A 10,762-nucleotide genomic window follows, 5' to 3' on the forward strand; every position below is an offset into this window, starting at 1 on the left:
CTTCAATTGTTGGTAGTTAGTAGACTCAAATATGTTAAGCATACCTGAAGGAGTTTTTCACTATTTTATAGCATTTTAAGAAGTTTTTAAAATTCAGTTTCCATTATTTAAAGCTTCCATGAAAACACAACAGATTATTAAGATCATAATTTTAAAAATAATGTTTTGAAACTCTTCATGCTTTAAAAATTCAATTTTTTTTAAGCGTGACTTTAATCATTTATTTCAATTCATGTCAATCAAGTCAAGAAATTTCGATTAATAATACCTCATTGAAATTTTCTGCTTTATAAAGAAACAAGTATTTGCATAGAACAAATTAAATATTTTTAAAACTGCTTCACCATTTAACTCGCCTACTTGGAGTAAGCCCAAATTCATGTTTCAATAAAATTTTGAAAATGGAAAAAAAAATACAAGACTGATGTTTCCAAATTTATGTTTTACTGAAAACATTGAACGGGGATTTTTAATTTTTCTGAATACAAATAAGTTCATAAGAATTTAAATTTATTATTCACTTTTTCACAATTATTATTCTATTAGTTTCAAAATTTGTCAGGCTTAAGAGATAAACAGAAATAAATGTAACGTTTTAATTTTTTTTTTAAATTTTAATATCAAAACTTTAAATGTATGAATAAAAGCAACTCCATTTAGACCATTGGTCAAGAGGTCATTCTAAACTAGTGGAATCACTTTTGATATAATTACAAATGTGATTTAGTGTAATTAGAAGGCAGAAAAGACAATTTAAAAATCCTATTCAGTAAGCAGCAACTTTATGTGCATTGAAAACAAATTTTATCTTTCAAGATAAAAATGAAACCCATTATGTCCTAAAAAAATAATACAAAATTTGCATAAATCTTTTTTTTACCAATAATGATGCAGGTGATATTATTTTCTTCATTATTTATCATGCTTTTTCCAGCCTCGCCAAGTAGTATTCTTTAAAGTCCTGACATGCCGCTTTGAAGGGAAAATTTGCTTTATTTCTACGCAAAATTTTCTTCTTTAAGAATATGAAGCAGGCTGAACTTGCAAATAAACTATTGACTATAAAGTAATCCTAAAATTTATCCGTGAAACTAAAAATTTACTCAAAATTACATCAGTAATAATAATAATGTATCTGCTCCTTTATGCAACTCGACAGAGCAATACGTAATAGTATCATTCCTACGCTGTAATGCCAGTCCCCATCAAGTAGGTTTCGTGCTCTTTGGAGTCTAATCTGTCAGATCTTTCAAAAAAAATATGATCCGCCAGAGCTTCCACAGATGACTCACGTAACCAATTATTAAAATTTTAGTACGAAAAACACTACAAATGCTTCCTTTTCAATCGGTGCACTACTACTTTTCATCTTTTTGAAAGCTTAGCTGGCGAAAGCGCTTGGCTTATAGTTATCAAATGAGTCCTTGCAGATAAAACAGAAGCTTACTGCGGAATCTGAATTATCAATAAGAACCTGAAATTAGTGAAATGAAATTTTATGTAGTCGTCAGAAGGTGGAAGGGGTGCGATTGTTTTTGTTTTTCAGTGGCGCCACCTATAGCCGACAATTTAACTTTCGCAACACCCATACGTCACATCTGTTTTCAAGGCCAACCCATTCGTTTATCCACAGATCGTAATTTTCACCTGAACCAGAGAACGATCAATCTCCAGTTCTGTACCCACAGAAATATAAGTTATGGGAATATGGATACTTTGTGACCCGATAGACTTAACGTGCATTAGTCGCCATTTACTACTCGGGAAGTCTTCAGTCGGCTGGATTTGGACTCCCGTTCTCACGAAGATGAGCTCAAATTATTATTTTTTTAATTTTATTTAATTAATAAAATTTTAGACTCTCGTTGTATATTGTAATAAAATTTTATTTTAATACTTTTACAGTCCTCAAAAAGTTAGGAAAAATCCCGAAAATCAAGTAAGTTGATATAATTACTTTAGGCCTCTAAAAATTGATTTGCGGTCAAAACTAAATTTTCAGGCCCGCTAACGCTAATACATAGCTAACAAGAGAATTTTTAATGTAGGAGTTAATCCTCTGTGTTCTGCACTGTCATGCACATAATCAAATGAATAGGTAAAAAGATTTCCTCAAAGCTTTAAGCTAATAGAGCATATGATAATTAAAGAGCCACGGAATTGGCATTTAAAATTCTCAGTCATTCTATGGGTACATGGGGAGGTATCCGATAGTACCACCGTTGTGGCCTCTCAAACTGATTTGAGGTAAGTACTGCAGTAAACAAAGAATAATGTGAAATTTGTGGCAGACCAAACCAAACTCACCGAAGAAGTACAGAAAGACAAAATGATTCATTTAATAACTCAAATGCTCAAAATGTTTTAAGTCGATGATAAACTAATCGTGCTGATACTAGATTCAACAAATGAAATACTGGGAAAATGACGAAGTCTTAGTACTATTACAACAAAGAAAAATGAGCATTCATGCGTGATAAAAAAGATGGATCGATCTATCAAAAGTATCAATTAAAGCAAAATTATAAGATTCTTATAACATATTAGCACTGTCAATTCAAGGGTAACGGAGAGTTTGGTGTGATAGAAGCAATTTTGTGCAAATTAGAAGAGGGTAACTTTACCCTAGTTGTTCCAGCGTTGTGTCTGAAAGATGTAACACTCAGACTCACGAATTGATAACGATTTTACTTGGATTCAAATCTGTGTATTCACGAAACCGGTGTTACCTGCGTTAATGGAAGTAGAACTTATTTCGCCGAATAGACCAAGATTCCATATTTATAAAATGCAAATGTTTAGGAAACCAGAAGTTAATCGCCTTATTCAGTATTTTTTTGTTGGAGCTAAAACTGATGAAAGTGTCGGAGGTGGAAATAATCTATACCATTATGCGTGTGGCTAAAAAGAAAACTACGATTCGACTATGCATAGACAATCGAAGTTTAAATCTGGTTACAAAGGTACATTGCTTTTTCATGCAAGGCTTACAAAAAATGATTTTGACTGATGGAAATGCGAAATGACTAACTTGTCTCCATTTCCAAAAAAGGTTTCATCAAATAAAAATGAAGGAAGGTAGCGAGTATTTAACAGCATTCACTACCTCTAATGGATTACGCAAATAATGGTGATTCCATTCGGACTATCTAGAGCAGTGGTGCGCAAACTAGGGGTCGCGACCCCTGTGGGGGTCGCCAGAAGTTTTTTGGGGGTCGCCAAATTTTTATGAAATGCATTATCCCTGCATGCTGCATACCATACAGTGTACATATAAAGAGTGAAGCGCCGTCACTCACTGTTTAATTGCAATTGGATTTCCGAAATGTCACGAAATATCGAGTCAGAAGTCATAAAACGCATACAAAATTCATCTCTATTTGATTTACAACTGGACGAGACTACCGAAGACTCAGCCTTGCCAGAAATTTTGGCTATTCGTGGAAAAACAATATCCCGTTTTATGCAAGAATGTCATCAGAATGTTAATACAATTTGCATCAACGCATTTATGTGAAACTGGATTTAGCAAACTAGTTTCAATAAAAACTAAATACCGCTCGCGTTTAAACCCTGAAGATGATATGCGAATTGCAATTAGCAACATACATCCAAACATCGATGAGATAATTAGAAACTTGCAGCCACATACATCTCATTAAAGGGCAATTTACTGATTTTTGTGTTATACAAAAAGTATTTTCTTAAAATTATAAATAAAATTAATATGAGTCAAATATGATGATGTTTTTATTCGATGAAACGAAAGAAATGCTCGAAATATACATCGTATTTGTGAACATTTATCTCTAGGGGTCGCCAAAAATTTTCTCTCTATAAAAGGGGTCGCAGTCGAAAAAAGTTTGCGCACCGCTGATCTAGAGCATCAAGAACCCACCAGAGAACGTTGAATTGAGTTTTGCGGAGGCATTTCAGTTATACATGGGCCTACATAGATGATATAGTAATGTTTTTCGGAAACGTGAAGAGCATGTGGGACACCTACGGCAACTAATTAAAGAATTGGAAAGGGATGAGTTTTTTTTGTAAAATTTGAAAAGTGTACCTTTTCTTAAAAAAAAATTAAATTTCTGGGGTATGAAATTGGAAATGCTAAGCATGGGCTTGATGGCGATAAATTATTGCCAAGCAAGCAATTAAAAGTACCAGAAACGAAGCAAAAAATGCAATCAATCTTGCCTTTGACGGTTTTTTTATTAGAAACTACGTTAAAATTTTTGCCAAATCAGCAGCATCGTAGGCGGATCTCGTAAGAGGCAAGAGAAAATTAGGATGCTTCAGCTTTATGTGTACATCCGCAATAGATATTTGAGCGTATTACTTACATTTCGTACAATGTTTCTCCATTATTTATCTTTATTGTTATCGAGCATGAATAGATCAACTCTGAAGGATTTTTTTTTCTGAAAGGAAATTCCCTCTTGTTCACTTTTGCTCTCAAAACTTTTCTAAATACATACATAATTGATTGCATTATATTTACATTAGATTGCCTTGAGATATGAGTTCGCAAACTTCTTAGAAATGACTAACTTTCCCAATCATTTGAGTTAGGGGTTATTTTTATCTGCAACATTTTCATTTGCATTTCGACATAAAGGAAAACTAATAAAATTCAATACACAGTCATTGATTAACATTAAAAAGTACGCAAGGTAGAAATTTATTCAGTACTTGGGAAAAGAAAGACTGATAAATTGGAATTAAATATTTGGAGGGCTGAGAATTTTAAGCGAAATATTTTTCAAGTTTGACATATCTAGGAAAAGGCAACAGTATCTTAGTAAGCATAAATTTTTATCACGTTTTCAAAACTTGCTTACTGTTTATGGGCAAAGGGAATTATAATAGTTGCTACAACACCGCTGAGTTATAAAGAAACCCACCAACCTTCAAATAGCTTTCATTTTTTTCAAAAAAATTTTAGTGCATGTTTAAAAAACCTATTAAACTAGGAACTGAAAAAAAATTTATGCGTCTTAAGTACTATGTGTCACCATGGAAGTTTCAATAAAGTCCTAAAAATCCTAAAAATCTCTTTGAAAAAAGGAAATTTATTCAATGCTTATTCAAATCTTTAAAGCGTGTAACTCTTCACAAGCCTCACGAAAGTCCTTTATTTTGAAACTTGGTCTACGAAGTGATATTGCTACAAAGAAATTGCCCGCTCTCCCCATCCCTGACTTTTTTGAAACTACAAGTAATAAACGCTGTCAATGTCATTTTTACCTACAAAAATCGAAAATGATCGTCATGCTTAAAGCTTATTTGTGTAAAATGCTAAGACACTTTCGTCGGTAACTATTTTTTCAAAACATGTGTAGATATCTATGATATGAAACTGTTTTATGATGTTATCATTTTCCTTTAAAAAAAGGGTAATTTTTCTATATGTGAGCCGCGCAGCCGCTTTTCTATATGTGAGCCAATGCGGTTAAGTCCATTTTTTGATATTTTCTGATTTTTGGAAATTTTGATGTAATAAATAATAATCTTCTTAGCTATTAAAGGATTTACTCGTTGCTTACTTTTTTCTAGGTTAGACAGCAATTTTTTTAATAGCTTCTGAATATATTATATAATAATTTCAGAAGCCATTGTGAATAAGTCCACCTTTTATCAATATTTTTTTACATAAACTTTGAAATAAAAATTAAATTCTTCTTCTTCTTTCGATATTTGTTGGTAACACTGAAAAACAAGAAATTCATAGTAACCAGGGTTGCCAGACGTAGTATTTTTAATACTACGGTAGTATTTTTTCACCAAAAAAAGGGGTATGGTATTTTTCGTAGTATTTTTTTAAAATGTGGTGTTTTTTATTTTTTTTTTAAAAAATTTTTTCACTTCCTAAAACAAAGAAAAGTGCCACTTTAGTTTTGAAGTAAAAAACAATTTTTGAAATAATCCAACAGTTTATTTTCTATTAGTCACTGTATCTAGTGATGATTGAGAAAAATCGAAGTTCGTTTTTGCTAGAAGACATAAATTTCCTATCTTTTTCAACTGCCAAAAGGTATAAGTCCTAAAATTTTTAAGATGCTGTCATTATTTCAATAAATACTTACGTTTTTATTTACACATCCTGTACATATCTTGTTTTTTTGCAGAGTTTACACCTCGAAAAAAGAGTTTATATACTTTTCTAATTAAACTAATAAACCAGGAATTTTAAAAACTAATGTATCAAAAAACATTCATTTTCTCAATTGTTGTATTTTGGACTTAACCGCATTGGCTTCTGAGCGACTCATTATATTAACACTAATACCTTTAAATATACTGAATAATGTTAAAATTATTAAAAATAATCCTTTCGAACTTTTTATAAGGATATTTGAATTAAAAATAAAATATTTATGCTCATTTTCTTATTGAACTCAAAATGACCGCAGCGGTCCTTCTAGGTAAATAAAAATGTCGGTCTTTCTAGCGTTAAAATTAGTATCATTATCGGACACAATAACAATGCTTCATCCAGGATTTTTCTTGTATTATGGAAGCGATTATATTGGAGTTAAGAAAAAAAAATAACCATTGAAAAAAATTAATTTAAATTTTCGGCATCAACGTATTATATTTGAGACTAATACATCGTATTCCTACCTTTTAGTATTATTTAATAGTAAATGCAAACATTTGAATGCAAACATTTGAAGGCATATGTGTCCTTAACCTTTATATTTACATAAATAATGTCCTATCCGAACATTATCCGACGTTTCTTTTTATTTTCTTGACATTTATTAAAAAAAGCGCAAGTAAAGACCAAGAAAACTATCGATATTGTGTGTCATAAAACTGCAGGATCGAAACTAAAATGCATAGAAACTAAATGCATTGAAACTAAGTTTAAAAAGAGGATATTGACTAATTGCAATTGATGTTTTTGCAATTTTGCTCTTATTTTTTGAAGTTAATATCATGTTTGCGAAATCAAGTCTTATTTTCCAAACTATTTAGAAAAAAATGAAGAAAAAGAGTTGGTCTAAGGGAATAAATATTTATATTTTAAAGTAAAATTTGAACATTTTTTATCTATTTAAATCAAGTTATTCGGGTTTAAATTTTCAGCATACGCTGAAATTTGAAGAATCGCTGAATGGAGTCATTAATTTTGTTTTAAATGCGATGTAAGTTCAATGATTTTGAATAGAAAAAAATTATAATAAAATCATTATTTAAGCTTTTCCATTTAAACCATAAGTAAGTTTCAAATCGATTTATCAAGAAATACCCCTCAGAATAAATAATTTTCCTTTTTATATTGTATTAAGTAATTGCTTATTAGGTTTACAATTTGTTACGTTAATGTAATTCAGCATTTATAAATTGCCGGAGGAAAACTGCTTTTAAAATTTTGTGCAATTAATGTAAATATTTTATTTGGAAGGCGGGATTTTTTACAAGACGAATAAAATAAAAATTGTGTTCTTGAATTCTGCGTATAAAATTGTTTTTTTTACTGTTACTGCAACAATAATAAAATACAGAGCTGTGGTGGGTCAGGAGATAGAGCACTCGCCTTCCAATGAGGTGACCCAGGTTCGATCCTAACGATAGCTGGTTAATTCGAATTCCACACCCAGCAGACACCATCCAAAGTACTGACATAAAATATCCTCAGTGGTAGACGAATCATTGGTTAGAGTCTTCTTATCGTCAAGTTCAACGATTTTCGTGGTTTTCCTCCATATGTAACTTGAATGCGGGTTAGTTCCATCAAAAACTCTCCCACGAAGACAAATTTCACCCAATACTTGATCCAGGAGTTCCCTTGACTTTAGGTTTCTGTTCAAAATTACAAGGCTACAGTGTTGAACATTAGCAACCGTAAACCCCAGTTTCTGTCAATTGTTCAACGAAGGGTATAGAAGAAAAATGGCTCAGGGAATGGAGCGTTCACTTTCCAATGAGGTGAACCGAGTTCTAATCACAGTGATTTCTGGTCGATACGATTTCCACAACCGGCTCTCATTGACCACAATGCTGACTTAAAATATCCTCAGTTGCAAACCGATCATGGGTAAGAATCCCCTTGCCGTTGGGCTAACCATGGGAGGCTTTCGTGGTTTCTCTCTCCATGTAACGCAAATGAAGGTTAGTTCCATTTAAAAGTCCGATATGAAGGCAAATTTCCCCCAGTACTTGATCCAGGAGTTCCCTTGCTCTCGGATTGGGTTCAAAATTACAAGGCTGCGACGTTCAACGTTACAAGTCAAAAACCAAAAAAATTGGGTCAGCTGTCCAACGATATCTATAAAATAATAAAATACTATTATGAAACGGAGTATCATGTAAACTAATTTTAATTCATGAATACATATATATATGTACATACATATATATATATATACGCATAGAAATCTGTATAATTAAAGCCAAACTACGAATGTCAAGGAACAAAGTTCAAGTAAAAGCTGTGAGTTAAAAATCACAAGTTCTAAAAACCACTGAAAGAGGGAGAACAACTAAATTGATTCAGAAGNTTCAAATATATATATATAATATATATAATATAGATATATATATATATAATATAGATATATATTATATATGTATTCATGAATTAAAATTAGTTTTCATGATACTCCGTTTCATAGTAGTATTTTACAAGTATTATTTTACAGACGTGGTTGGACAGCTGACCCAATGTTTTGGTTGATAGAGATAACCGTGGGTTATCTCCATCAAAAAAAAAAAAGCCTCCACGAAAGCAAATTTCTACCAATACTTGATCAAGAAGTTCCCTTATGTTCCGGATTGGGTTCAAAATTACTAAGCTACGGAGTTGGACATAAATAGTCGTAAACTCAAAATAGGGTCGGCTGTTCAACGAAGGTTATGAAATCATGCGCTGTAGATACATTTATCCCCAATCTTTCTGCAATATCACGGATGGAAAATTCACCTTTTCGCAGCCTCATTACATAACCACGGTCAAAGTCAGTGAGCCGTAGATAATGGCTTCTCCGTCTTCTTAAAAGCACTCTTGGCTAACAGCAATTCTCTATGTCAAAATTTAGCGAAAAATAACGCTTACGAACTGTAGAGTACGTATTTAAAGCAACCTTGATTTGCATGTTTACAGAAGCACTACTAGCACCAAGCTTATCCATCAAGCGCGAAATTTGAATTGATTTATCTAGCACAATTTTAGCACATTAGGAAATATTTAAAAATCTTTCAGATTTTATAAAAAGCAAGCCATTGCAATCTAATAAACATGTGCAGAAGCAGTTGACGAAAATTAGAGCAGATACATGATAGAAAATATCCTACAGCACAAAAGGATATAAATAATAAAATTCTTGTAACTCATCAGCATTCAACAGCACCACATACCTTTGAACGAAAAATTATTGGGTATCGTTAAAGCAACGTGGTGCACATCAAAAGTTGTGAGCTATGTTGCGTTTGGCTGGACCCTGCACTTTCAATAATGACATGAGAACGGAACAATTTTAAATATAAAACCAAAAAACTAAATCCCCAGTCGAAGCAAGACCAAATTCTAGCCAGGTTCAGGCACACGGTTATCACAACATCAACAGCCATTCCTTATAAATTATTCGATTGAAGATGGTGCGTCATAAGTGAATATAAGTGTTCCGCGTCGGATTAGGCATTTGTGGACAGTATAATTCTCAAAAAGTAAATTTAAATTTGACCAAAAGGTGATTGCTAAAATTAAATGGAAAATTATTGTAAATAAGTTTAGCTTTAAAATTTTCAACTTCCAATGTAAAGTTGGCCTTGTAGTCGCAAATTCTTTTGAATAATGATACCTCTAAGTGCCCTGAGAGCTGAAGCAATCTTGCAGACTGAGTACCTAAAATTTGAAGTCCTTTGTACTCATCTACAGAACTATTTCTGTTACATCAATGCTAAGGTGCTAAGAGGTTTTATTATTTCTCAAATTATCTGACTCAAAAGAATGTGCAACAACAAAACAAACTTTAAGCTGGAAGTTGAAAATTTTAAAGCTGATTTTCTAAATAATGTATTAAAGCTAATTTAAAAGCTGATTTTCCAAAAATAATTTTAAAGCTAATTTTCCAAATATGTTCCAAATAATTTCATCAATCCTTTTTGGCCTAATTTTATTACTTTTAAAGATTTGCACTGCCCACAATCCCCAAAATGCAACCGGTACTTACATTAATTTATGAAGCACCATCTTCAATTCATCAATTTGGAAGGATGGATGTTGATGTTGTTATATCTGTGTACTTGAACCAGGATAGAATTTCGCTTTGCTTTGTATATGGGTTTAAGTCTTTGACTTTGTACTTAAATTTTTTTTTCGTTATCGTGCTATTTTTGACCGTGTATGACTGTTTTAGAAAAAAAAATAGAAGTTAACCAAAATTTTGTAATTTTCACTGTAGAATCCATTTCTCTTCCTTCATTATGTAAAGATCAGATTGACCCAGAACTCCTCATCCTGTGAAGATGTTTGCTTGTCTGAACCCTACCCAAGCAACCTTAATTTATCGAATTTTTGGATTTATTTTTATTATAGATATTTATAAAGATTTTCAAATTAGTAGGATTCTTTGACTGACTGTATTGTTAAGATTCCTTTTTGTATCTACGACACATTCAATGTCAACAATTCTAGTCTTTAGTGGTGCTCAATTATATCTATCTCTAACTACATATTCACATACATATTTCATTCTGAACCTCAGTCTGAAGCGAAACAGACCTTTCCGTAGCCTTGGAACGATAGAGAAAC

Source organism: Parasteatoda tepidariorum, chromosome 7, assembly GCF_043381705.1.
Source record: "Parasteatoda tepidariorum isolate YZ-2023 chromosome 7, CAS_Ptep_4.0, whole genome shotgun sequence".
NCBI classification, from domain to species: Eukaryota; Metazoa; Arthropoda; class Arachnida; order Araneae; family Theridiidae; genus Parasteatoda; species Parasteatoda tepidariorum.